Here is a 12,741-nt window from a genome sequence, read left to right as displayed (position 1 = left end):
TTGTATTGGATTTTCAGAAGGGTTAGACCTGTAAGAGAAAAATTTAAATGGTTGGGAAAGGCCATGGGATATAGAAATATTTTTTTCACATTTCATTTCCGTTTAAAAACAGGTAAATCAATAGGGATTTTCGTACGGATACGTACCCAGTGAACGGTTCGTTTAGCTTTATATATTGTTCCGGGTGGGCGTTGTATTGGTTTTTCGCATGTGTTAGACCTGTAAGAGAAAAATTTAAATGGTTGGGAAAGGCCATGGGATGTAGAAATATTTTTTTCACATTTTACTTCCTTGTAAAAACAGGAAAATCAATAGGGATTTTCGTACGGATAAGTACCCAGTGAACGGTTAGTTTAGCTTTATATATTGTTCCGGGTGGGCATTGTATTGGTTTTTCGGAAGTGTTAGACCTGTAAGAGAAAAATTTAAATGGTTGGGAAAGGCCATGGGATATAGAAATATTTTTTTTACATTTTATTTCCGTTTAAAAACAGGTAAATCAATAGGGATTTTCGTACGGATAAGTACCCAGTGAACGGTTCGTTTAGCTTTATATATTGTTCCGGGTGGGCGTTGTATCGTTTTTCGCATGTGTTAGACCTGTAAGAGAAAAATTTAAATGGTTGGGAAAGGCCATGGGATGTAGAAATATTTTTTTCACACTTTACTCCTTGTAAAAACAGGTAAATCAATAGTGATTTTCGTACGGATAAGTACCCAGTGAACGGTTCGTTTAGCTTTATATATTGTTCCGGGTGGGCGTTGTATTGGTTTTTCGGAAGTGTTAGACCTGTAAGAGAAAAATTTAAATGGTTGGGAAAGGCCATGGGATGTATAAATATTTTTTTCACATTTTACTTCCTTGTAAAAACAGGAAAATCAATAGGGATTTTCGTACGGATAAGTACCCAGTGAACGGTTCGTTTAGCTTTATATATTGTTCCGGGTGGGCGTTGTATTGGTTTTTCGCATGTGTTAGACCTGTAAGAGAAAAATTTAAATGGTTGGGAAAGGCCATGGGATGTAGAAATATTTTTTTCACATTTTATTCCTTGTAAAAACAGGTAAATCAATAGTGATTTTCGTACGGATAAGTACCCAGTGAACGGTTCGTTTAGCTTTATATATTGTTCCGGGTGGGCGTTGTATTGGTTTTTCGGAAGTGTTAGACCTGTAAGAGAAAAATTTAAATGGTTGGGAAAGGCCATGGTATGTAGAAATATTTTTTTCACATTTTATTTCCTTGTAAATACAGGTAAATCGATAGGGATTTTCGTACGGATAAGTGCCCAGTGAACGGTTCGTTTAGCTTTATATATTGTTCCGGGTGGGCGTTGTTTTGGTTTTTCGGAAGTGTTAGACCTGTAAGAGAAAAATTTAAATGGTTGGGAAAGGCCATGGGATGTAGAAATATTTTTTTCACATTTTACTTCCTTGTAAAAACAGGAAAATCGATAGGGATTTTCGTACGGATAAGTAGCTAGTTTACGGTTCGTTTATCTTTATATATTCTTCCAGGTGGGCGTTGTATTGGATTTTCAGAAGGGTTAGACCTGTAAGAGAAAAATTTAAATGGTTGGGAAAGGCCATGGGATATAGAAATATTTTTTTCACATTTTATTTCCGTTTAAAAACAGGTAAATCAATAGGGATTTTCGTACGGATAAGTACCCAGTGAACGGTTCGTTTAGCTTTATATATTGTTCCGGGTGGGCGTTGTATTGGTTTTTCGGAAGTGTTAGACCTGTAAGAGAAAAATTTAAATGGTTGGGAAAGGCCATGGGATGTATAAATATTTTTTTCACATTTTACTTCCTTGTAAAAACAGGAAAATCAATAGGGATTTTCGTACGGATAAGTACCCAGTGAACGGTTCGTTTATCTTTATATATTGTTCCGGGTGGGCGTTGTATTGGTTTTTCGGAAGTGTTACACCTGTAAGAGAAAAATTTAAATGGTTTGGAAAGGCCATGGGATGTAGAAATATTTTTTTCACATTTTACTTCCTTGTAAAAACAGGTAAAACAATAGGGATTTTTGTACGGATAAGTACCCAGTGAACGGTTCGTTTAGCTTTATATATTGTTCCGGGTGGGCGTTGTATTGGTTTTTCGCATGTGTTAGACCTGTAAGAGAAAAATTTAAATGGTTGGGAAAGGCCATGGGATGTAGAAATATTTTTTTCACATTTTACTTCCTTGTAAAAACAGGTAAATCAGTAGTGATTTTCGTACGGATAAGTACCCAGTGAACGGTTCGTTTAGCTTTATATATTGTTCCGGGTGAGCGTTGTATTGGTTTTTCGGAAGTGTTAGACCTGTAAGAGAAAAATTTAAATGGTTGGGAAAGGCCATGGGATGTAGAAATATTTTTTTCACATTTACTTCCTTGTAAAAACAGGTAAATCAATAGGGTTTTTCATACGGATAAGTACCAAGTGAACGGTTAGTTTAGCTTTATATATTGTTCCGGGTGGGAGTTGTATTGGTTTTTCGGAAGTGTTAGACCTGTAAGAGAAAAATTTAAATGGTTGGGAAAGGCCATGGGATGTAGAAATATTTTTTTCACATTTTATTTCCTTGTAAAAACAGGTAAATCAATAGGGTTTTTCGTACGGATAAGTGCCCAGTGAACGGTTCGTTTAGCTTTATATATTGTTCCGGGTGGGCGTTGTATTGGTTTTTCAGAAGTGTTAGACCTGTAAGAGAAAAATTTAAATGGTTGGGAAAGGCCATGGGATGTAGAAATATTTTTTTCACATTTTAATTCCGTTTAAAAACAGGTAAATCAATAGGGATTTTCGTACGGATAAGTACCCAGTGAACGGTTCGTTTAGCTTTATATATTGTTCCGGGTGGGCGTTGTATTGGTTTTTCGGAAGTGTTAGACGTGTAAGAGAAAAATTTAAATGGTTGGGAAAGGCCATGGGATTTAGAAATATTTTTTTCACATTTTATTTCCGTTTAAAAACAGGTAAATCAATTGTGATTTTCGTACGGATAAGTACCCAGTGAACGGTTCGTTTAGCTTTATATATTCTTCCGGGTGGGAGTTGTATTGGTTTTTCGGAAGTGTTAGACCTGTAAGAGAAAAATTTAAATGGTTGGGAAAGGCCATGGGATGTAGAAATATTTTTTTCACATTTACTTCCTTGTAAAAACAGGTAAATCAATAAGGTTTCTCGTACGGATAAGTACCCAGTGAACGGTTCGTTTAGCTTTATATATTGTTCCGGGTGGGCGTTGTATTGGTTTTTCGCATGTGTTAGACCTGTAAGAGAAAAATTTAAATGGTTGGGAAAGGCCATGGGATGTAGAAATATTTTTTTCACATTTTATTTCCTTGTAAAAACAGGTAAATCAATAGGGTTTTATGTACGGATAAGTGCTCAGTGAACGGTTTGTTTAGCTTAATATATTGTTCCGGGATGGCGTTGTTTTGGTTTTTCGGAAGTGTTAGACCTGTAAGAGAAAAATTTAAATGGTTGGGAAAGGCCATGGGATGTAGAAATATTTTTTTCACATTTTATTTCCTTATAAAAACAGGTAAATCAAAAGGGATTTTCGTACGGGTAAGTACCCAGTTAACGGTTCGTTTAGCTGTATATATTGTTCCGGGTGGGCGTTGTATTGGTTTTTCGCAAGTGTTAGACCTGTAAGAGAAAAATTTAAATGGTTGGGAAAGGCCATGGGATGTAGAAATATTTTTTTCACATTTACTTCCTTGTAAAAACAGGTAAATCAATAGGGTTTTTCGTACGGATAAGTACCCAGTGAACGGTTCGTTTAGCTTTATATATTGTTCCGGGTGGGCGTTGTATTGGTTTTTCAGAAGTGTTAGACCTGTAAGAGAAAAATTTAAATGGTTGGGAAAGGCCATGGGATGTAGAAATATTTTTTTCACATTTACTTCCTTGTAAAAACAGGAAAATCTATAGGGATTTTCGTACGGATAAGTACCCAGTGAACGGTTCGTTTATCTTTATATATTCTTCTGGGTGGGCGTTGTATTGGTTTTTCGGAAGTGTTACACCTGTAAGAGAAAAATTTAAACGGTTTGGAAAGGCCATGGGATTTAGAAATAATTTTTTCACATTTTACTTCCTTGTAAAAACAGGTAAATCAATAGGGATTTTCGTACGGATAAGTACCCAGTGAACGGTTCGTTTAGCTTTATATATTGTTCCGGGTGGGCGTTGTATTGGTTTTTCGCATATGTTAGACCTGTAAGAGAAAAATTTAAAAGGTTGGGAAAGGCCATGGGATGTAGAAATATTTTTTTCACATTTTACTTCCTTGTAAAAACAGGTAAATCAATAGTGATTTTCGTAAGGATAAGTACCCAGTGAACGGTTCGTTTAGCTTTATATATTGTTCCAGGTGAGCGTTGTATTGGTTTTTCGGAAGTGTTAGACCTGTAAGAGAAAAATTTAAATGGTTGGGAAAGGCCATGGGATGTAGAAATATTTTTTTCACATTTACTTCCTTGTAAAAACAGGTAAATCAATAGGGTTTTTCGTACGGATAAGTACCCAGTGAACGGTTCGTTTAGCTTTATATATTGTTCCGGGTGGGCGTTGTATTGGTTTTTCGCATGTGTTAGACCTGTAAGAGAAAAATTTAAAAGGTTGGGAAAGGCCATGGGATGTAGAAATATTTTTTTCACATTTTACTTCCTTGTAAAAACAGGAAAATCGATAGGGATTTTCGTACGGATAAGTAGCTAGTTTACGGTTCGTTTATCTTTATATATTCTTCCGGGTGGGCGTTGTATTGGATTTTCAGAAGGGTTAGACCTGTAAGAGAAAAATTTAAATGGTTGGGAAAGGCCATGGGATATAGAAATATTTTTTTCACATTTTACTTCCGTTTAAAAACAGGTAAATCAATAGGGATTTTCGTACGGATAAGTACCCAGTGAACGGTTCGTTTATCTTTATATATTCTTCCGGGTGGGCGTTGTATTGGATTTTCAGAAGGGTTAGACCTGTAAGAGAAAAATTTAAATGGTTGGGAAAGGCCATGGGATATAGAAATATTTTTTTCACATTTTATTTCCGTTTAAAAACAGGTAAATCAATAGGGATTTTCGTACGGATAAGTACCCAGTGAACGGTTCGTTTAGCTTTATATATTGTTCCAGGTGAGCGTTGTATTGGTTTTTCGGAAGTGTTAGACCTGTAAGAGAAAAATTTAAATGGTTGGGAAAGGCCATGGGATGTAGAAATATTTTTTTCACATTTACTTCCTTGTAAAAACAGGTAAATCAATAGGGTTTTTCGTACGGATAAGTACCCAGTGAACGGTTCGTTTAGCTTTATATATTGTTCCGGGTGGGCGTTGTATTGGTTTTTCGCATGTGTTAGACCTGTAAGAGAAAAATTTAAAAGGTTGGGAAAGGCCATGGGATGTAGAAATATTTTTTTCACATTTTACTTCCTTGTAAAAACAGGAAAATCGATAGGGATTTTCGTACGGATAAGTAGCTAGTTTACGGTTCGTTTATCTTTATATATTCTTCCGGGTGGGCGTTGTATTGGATTTTCAGAAGGGTTAGACCTGTAAGAGAAAAATTTAAATGGTTGGGAAAGGCCATGGGATATAGAAATATTTTTTTCACATTTTATTTCCGTTTAAAAACAGGTAAATCAATAGGGATTTTCGTACGGATAAGTACCCAGTGAACGGTTCGTTTAGCTTTATATATTGTTCCGGGTGGGCGTTGTATTGGTTTTTCGCATGTGTTAGACCTGTAAGAGAAAAATTTAAATGGTTGGGAAAGGCCATGGGATATAGAAATATTTTTTTTACATTTTATTTCCGTTTAAAAACAGGTAAATCAATAGGGATTTTCGTACGGATAAGTACCCAGTGAACGGTTCGTTTAGCTTTATATATTGTTCCGGGTGGGCGTTGTATTGGTTTTTCGCATGTGTTAGACCTGTAAGAGAAAAATTTAAATGGTTGGGAAAGGCCATGGGATGTAGAAATATTTTTTTCACACTTTACTCCTTGTAAAAACAGGTAAATCAATAGTGATTTTCGTACGGATAAGTACCCAGTGAACGGTTCGTTTAGCTTTATATATTGTTCCGGGTGGGCGTTGTATTGGTTTTTCGCATGTGTTAGACCTGTAAGAGAAAAATTTAAAAGGTTGGGAAAGGCCATGGGATGTAGAAATATTTTTTTTCACATTTTACTTCCTTGTAAAAACAGGAAAATCGATAGGGATTTTCGTACGGATAAGTAGCTAGTTTACGGTTCGTTTATCTTTATATATTCTTCCGGGTGGGCGTTGTATTGGATTTTCAGAAGGGTTAGACCTGTAAGAGAAAAATTTAAATGGTTGGGAAAGGCCATGGGATATAGAAATATTTTTTTCACATTTTATTTCCGTTTAAAAACAGGTAAATCAATAGGGATTTTCGTACGGATAAGTACCCAGTGAACGGTTCGTTTAGCTTTATATATTGTTCCGGGTGGGCGTTGTATTGGTTTTTCGCATGTGTTAGACCTGTAAGAGAAAAATTTAAATGGTTGGGAAAGGCCATGGGATGTAGAAATATTTTTTTCACATTTTACTTCCTTGTAAAAACAGGAAAATCAATAGGGATTTTCGTACGGATAAGTACCCAGTGAACGGTTAGTTTAGCTTTATATATTGTTCCGGGTGGGCATTGTATTGGTTTTTCGGAAGTGTTAGACCTGTAAGAGAAAAATTTAAATGGTTGGGAAAGGCCATGGGATATAGAAATATTTTTTTTACATTTTATTTCCGTTTAAAAACAGGTAAATCAATAGGGATTTTCGTACGGATAAGTACCCAGTGAACGGTTCGTTTAGCTTTATATATTGTTCCGGGTGGGCGTTGTATTGGTTTTTCGCATGTGTTAGACCTGTAAGAGAAAAATTTAAATGGTTGGGAAAGGCCATGGGATGTAGAAATATTTTTTTCACACTTTACTCCTTGTAAAAACAGGTAAATCAATAGTGATTTTCGTACGGATAAGTACCCAGTGAACGGTTCGTTTAGCTTTATATATTGTTCCGGGTGGGCGTTGTATTGGTTTTTCGGAAGTGTTAGACCTGTAAGAGAAAAATTTAAATGGTTGGGAAAGGCCATGGGATGTATAAATATTTTTTTCACATTTTACTTCCTTGTAAAAACAGGAAAATCAATAGGGATTTTCGTACGGATAAGTACCCAGTGAACGGTTCGTTTAGCTTTATATATTGTTCCGGGTGGGCGTTGTATTGGTTTTTCGCATGTGTTAGACCTGTAAGAGAAAAATTTAAATGGTTGGGAAAGGCCATGGGATGTAGAAATATTTTTTTCACATTTTACTCCTTGTAAAAACAGGTAAATCAATAGTGATTTTCGTACGGATAAGTACCCAGTGAACGGTTCGTTTAGCTTTATATATTGTTCCGGGTGGGCGTTGTATTGGTTTTTCGGAAGTGTTAGACCTGTAAGAGAAAAATTTAAATGGTTGGGAAAGGCCATGGTATGTAGAAATATTTTTTTCACATTTTATTTCCTTGTAAATACAGGTAAATCGATAGGGATTTTCGTACGGATAAGTGCCCAGTGAACGGTTCGTTTAGCTTTATATATTGTTCCGGGTGGGCGTTGTTTTGGTTTTTCGGAAGTGTTAGACCTGTAAGAGAAAAATGTAAATGGTTGGGAAAGGCCATGGGATGTAGAAATATTTTTTTCACATTTTACTTCCTTGTAAAAACAGGAAAATCGATAGGGATTTTCGTACGGATAAGAAGCTAGTTTACGGTTCGTTTATCTTTATATATTCTTCCGGGTGGGCGTTGTATTGGATTTTCAGAAGGGTTAGACCTGTAAGAGAAAAATTTAAATGGTTGGGAAAGGCCATGGGATATAGAAATATTTTTTTCACATTTTATTTCCGTTTAAAAACAGGTAAATCAATAGGGATTTTCGTACGGATAAGTACCCAGTGAACGGTTCGTTTAGCTTTATATATTGTTCCGGGTGGGCGTTGTATTGGTTTTTCGCATGTGTTAGACCTGTAAGAGAAAAATTTAAATGGTTGGGAAAGGCCATGGGATGTAGAAATATTTTTTTCACATTTTACTTCCTTGTAAAAACAGGTAAATCAATAGTGATTTTCGTACGGATAAGTACCCAGTGAACGGTTCGTTTAGCTTTATATATTGTTCCGGGTGGGCGTTGTATTGGTTTTTCGGAAGTGTTAGACCTGTAAGAGAAAAATTTAAATGGTTGGGAAAGGCCATGGGATGTAGAAATATTTTTTTCACATTTACTTCCTTGTAAAAACAGGTAAATCAATAGGGTTTTTCGTACGGATAAGTACCCAGTGAACGGTTCGTTTAGCTTTATATATTGTTCCGGGTGGGCGTTGTATTGGTTTTTCGCATGTGTTAGACCTGTAAGAGAAAAATTTAAAAGGTTGGGAAAGGCCATGGGATGTAGAAATATTTTTTTCACATTTTACTTCCTTGTAAAAACAGGAAAATCGATAGGGATTTTCGTACGGATAAGTAGCTAGTTTACGGTTCGTTTATCTTTATATATTCTTCCGGGTGGGCGTTGTATTGGATTTTCAGAAGGGTTAGACCTGTAAGAGAAAAATTTAAATGGTTGGGAAAGGCCATGGGATATAGAAATATTTTTTTCACATTTTATTTCCGTTTAAAAACAGGTAAATCAATAGGGATTTTCGTACGGATAAGTACCCAGTGAACGGTTCGTTTAGCTTTATATATTGTTCCGGGTGGGCGTTGTATTGGTTTTTCGCATGTGTTAGACCTGTAAGAGAAAAATTTAAATGGTTGGGAAAGGCCATGGGATGTAGAAATATTTTTTTCACATTTTACTTCCTTGTAAAAACAGGAAAATCAATAGGGATTTTCGTACGGATAAGTACCCAGTGAACGGTTAGTTTAGCTTTATATATTGTTCCGGGTGGGCATTGTATTGGTTTTTCGGAAGTGTTAGACCTGTAAGAGAAAAATTTAAATGGTTGGGAAAGGCCATGGGATATAGAAATATTTTTTTTACATTTTATTTCCGTTTAAAAACAGGTAAATCAATAGGGATTTTCGTACGGATAAGGACCCAGTGAACGGTTCGTTTAGCTTTATATATTGTTCCGGGTGGGCGTTGTATTGGTTTTTCGCATGTGTTAGACCTGTAAGAGAAAAATTTAAATGGTTGGGAAAGGCCATGGGATGTAGAAATATTTTTTTCACACTTTACTCCTTGTAAAAACAGGTAAATCAATAGTGATTTACGTACGGATAAGTACCCAGTGAACGGTTCGTTTAGCTTTATATATTGTTCCGGGTGGGCGTTGTATTGGTTTTTCGGAAGTGTTAGACCTGTAAGAGAAAAATTTAAATGGTTGGGAAAGGCCATGGGATGTATAAATATTTTTTTCACATTTTACTTCCTTGTAAAAACAGGAAAATCAATAGGGATTTTCGTACGGATAAGTACCCAGTGAACGGTTCGTTTAGCTTTATATATTGTTCCGGGTGGGCGTTGTATTGGTTTTTCGCATGTGTTAGACCTGTAAGAGAAAAATTTAAATGGTTGGGAAAGGCCATGGGATGTAGAAATATTTTTTTCACATTTTACTCCTTGTAAAAACAGGTAAATCAATAGTGATTTTCGTACGGATAAGTACCCAGTGAACGGTTCGTTTAGCTTTATATATTGTTCCGGGTGGGCGTTATTTTGGTTTTTCGGAAGTGTTAGACCTGTAAGAGAAAAATTTAAATGGTTGGGAAAGGCCATGGGATGTAGAAATATTTTTTTCACATTTTACTTCCTTGTAAAAACAGGTAAATCGAGAGTGATTTTCGTACGGATAAGTACCCAGTGAACGGTTCGTTTAGCTTTATATATTGTTCCGGGTGGGCGTTGTATTGGTTTTTCGGAAGTGTTAGACCTGTAAGAGAAAAATTTAAATGGTTGGGAAAGGCCATGGGATGTATAAATATTTTTTTCACATTTTACTTCCTTGTAAAAACAGGAAAATCAATAGGGATTTTCGTACGGATAAGTACCCAGTGAACGGTTCGTTTATCTTTATATATTGTTCCGGGTGGGCGTTGTATTGGTTTTTCGGAAGTGTTACACCTGTAAGAGAAAAATTTAAATGGTTTGGAAAGGCCATGGGATGTAGAAATATTTTTTTCACATTTTACTTCCTTGTAAAAACAGGTAAAACAATAGGGATTTTTGTACGGATAAGTACCCAGTGAACGGTTCGTTTAGCTTTATATATTGTTCCGGGGGGGCGTTGTATTGGTTTTTCAGAAGTGTTAGACCTGTAAGAGAAAATTTTAAATGGTTGGGAAAGGCCATGGGATGTAGAAATATTTTTTTCACATTTTACTTCCTTGTTGTGGCAAGGGGGCTTGCGTAGTTCAGTGAAGCTATGAGCTATGCCGTGCAGGGCCACCCAAGACGGACAGGTCATAGCTGAGAGCTCTGACAAAAGGTGATCCACTGGAGAAGGCAATGGCAAACCACTCCAGTATCTTTGCCATGAAAACTCTATGGACAGTTCCAATAGGCATAACGATATGACGCTGGAAGATGAGCCCCTCAGGTCGGAAGGTGTCCAATATGCTACTGGGGATGAGCAGACGGCTAGTACGAGTAGCGCCAGAATGAATGAAGCGGCTGGGCCAAAGCCGAAAGGACGCTCAGTTGTGGAAGTAACTGGTGGCGAAAAGACAGTCCGATGCTGTAAAGATTTTTATTCCATAGGAACCTGGAACGTCAGATCCATGAATCAAGGCAAGCTGGACGTGGTTAAACAAGAAATGAGAAGACTGAACATCGACATTTTAGGAATCAGTGAACTAAAATGGACAGGAATGGGTGAATTTAATTCAGATGACCATCAGGTATACTACTGTGGACAAGAATCTCGCAGAAGAAATGGAGTAGCCTTCATAATCAATAAGAGAGTAGGAAAAGCAGTCTTGGGATACAATCCCCAAAATGACAGAATGATCTCAGTTCGAATCCAAGGCAAACCATTCAACATCACAGTGATCCAGGTCTACGCCCCAACCACTGCTGCTGAAGAGGATGAAGTTGATCAGTTCTATGAAGCCCTACAACACCTTCTAGAAGCAACGCCCAAAAATGATGTGCTTATCATCATGGGGGATTGGAATGCTAAAGTAGGAAGCCAAAAGATAACCGGGATAACAGGCAAGTTTGGCCTTGGAGTACAAAATGAAGCAGGGCACAGGCTGGTAGAATTTTGTCAAGAGAATACAATGGTCATAGCAAACACTCTTTTCCAGCAACCCAAGAGACGACTCTACACATGGACATCACCAGACGGTCAACACAGAAATCAGATTGACTATGTGCTCTGCAGCCAAAGATGGAAAAGTTCTATCCAGTCAATAAAAACAAGACCAGGAGCTGATTGTGGTTCAGATCATGAGCTTCTTGTTGCAAAATTTAGGCTTAAATTGAAGAAAGTAGGGAAAAGCAGTAGGCCACTCAGGTATGAACTAAATCATATCCCCGACGAATACACAGTGGAGGTGACAAATAGATTTAAGGAATTAGATCTGATAGACAGAGTGCCTGAAGAACTATGGACGGAGGTTCGCAACATTGTACAAGAGGTAGCAACTAAAACCATCCCAAAGAAAAAGAAATGCAAGAAATCAAAATGGCTGTCTGAGGAAGCTTTACAAATAGCTAAGGAGAGAAGGGAAGTGAAAGGCAAGGGAGAAAGAGAAAGATACACCCAATTGAATGCAGAATTCCAGAGAAAAGCTAGAAGAGATAAGAATGCCTTCTTAAATGAACAGTGCAAACAAATAGAAGAAAACAATAGAATGGGGAGGACCAGAGATCTTTTCAAGAAAATTGGAGATATGAAGAGAACGTTTCATGCAAAGATGGGTATGATAAGGGACCAAAATGGTAGGGACCTCACAGAAGCAGAAGAGATTAAACAAAGGTGGCAAAATTATACAGAAGAACTATACAAGAGCGAGCTTAACATCCCTGATGACCACAATGGGGTAGTTACTGACCTGGAGCCAGACATCCTGGAATGTGAAGTCAAATGGGCCTTAGAAAGTCTGAGCAACAATAAAGCTAGTGGTAGTGACAGCATTCCAGTTGAACTATTCAAAATCTTAAAGGACGATGCAGTAAAAGTGCTACACTCAATATGCCAGCAAATTTGGAAAACTCAACAATGGCCACAGGATTGGAAAAGGTCAGTTTACATTCCAATCCCAAAGAAGGGCAATGCCAAAGAATGTTCAAACTACCGCACCATTGCACTAATTTCTCATGCTAGCAAAGTTATGCTCAAAATCCTACAAGCTAGGCTCCAGCAATATGTGGACCGAGAACTTCCAGAAGTACAGGCAGGATTTCGAAGAGGCAGAGGAACTAGAGATCAAATTGCCAACATACGCTGGATCATGGAGAAAGCTAGGGAGTACCAGAAGAACGTCTACTTCTGCTTCATTGACTATGCTAAAGCCTTTGATTGTGTGGAGCACAACAAATTGTGGCAAGTTCTTAAAGAGATGGGAATACCAGAGCATCTTATTTGTCTCTTGAGAAATTTATATGCAGGTCAAGAAGCAACAGTGAGAACTGAACATGGAATCACTGACTGGTTCAAAATTGAGAAAGGAGTTCGGCAAGGCTGTATACTGTCGCCTTGCCTATTTAACTTGTATGCAGAGC

This window comes from Paroedura picta, unplaced genomic scaffold (genome assembly GCF_049243985.1).
Source record: "Paroedura picta isolate Pp20150507F unplaced genomic scaffold, Ppicta_v3.0 Ppicta_v3_sca19, whole genome shotgun sequence".
NCBI classification, from domain to species: domain Eukaryota; kingdom Metazoa; phylum Chordata; class Lepidosauria; order Squamata; family Gekkonidae; genus Paroedura; species Paroedura picta.
This window is presented reverse-complemented; position numbering follows the sequence as displayed.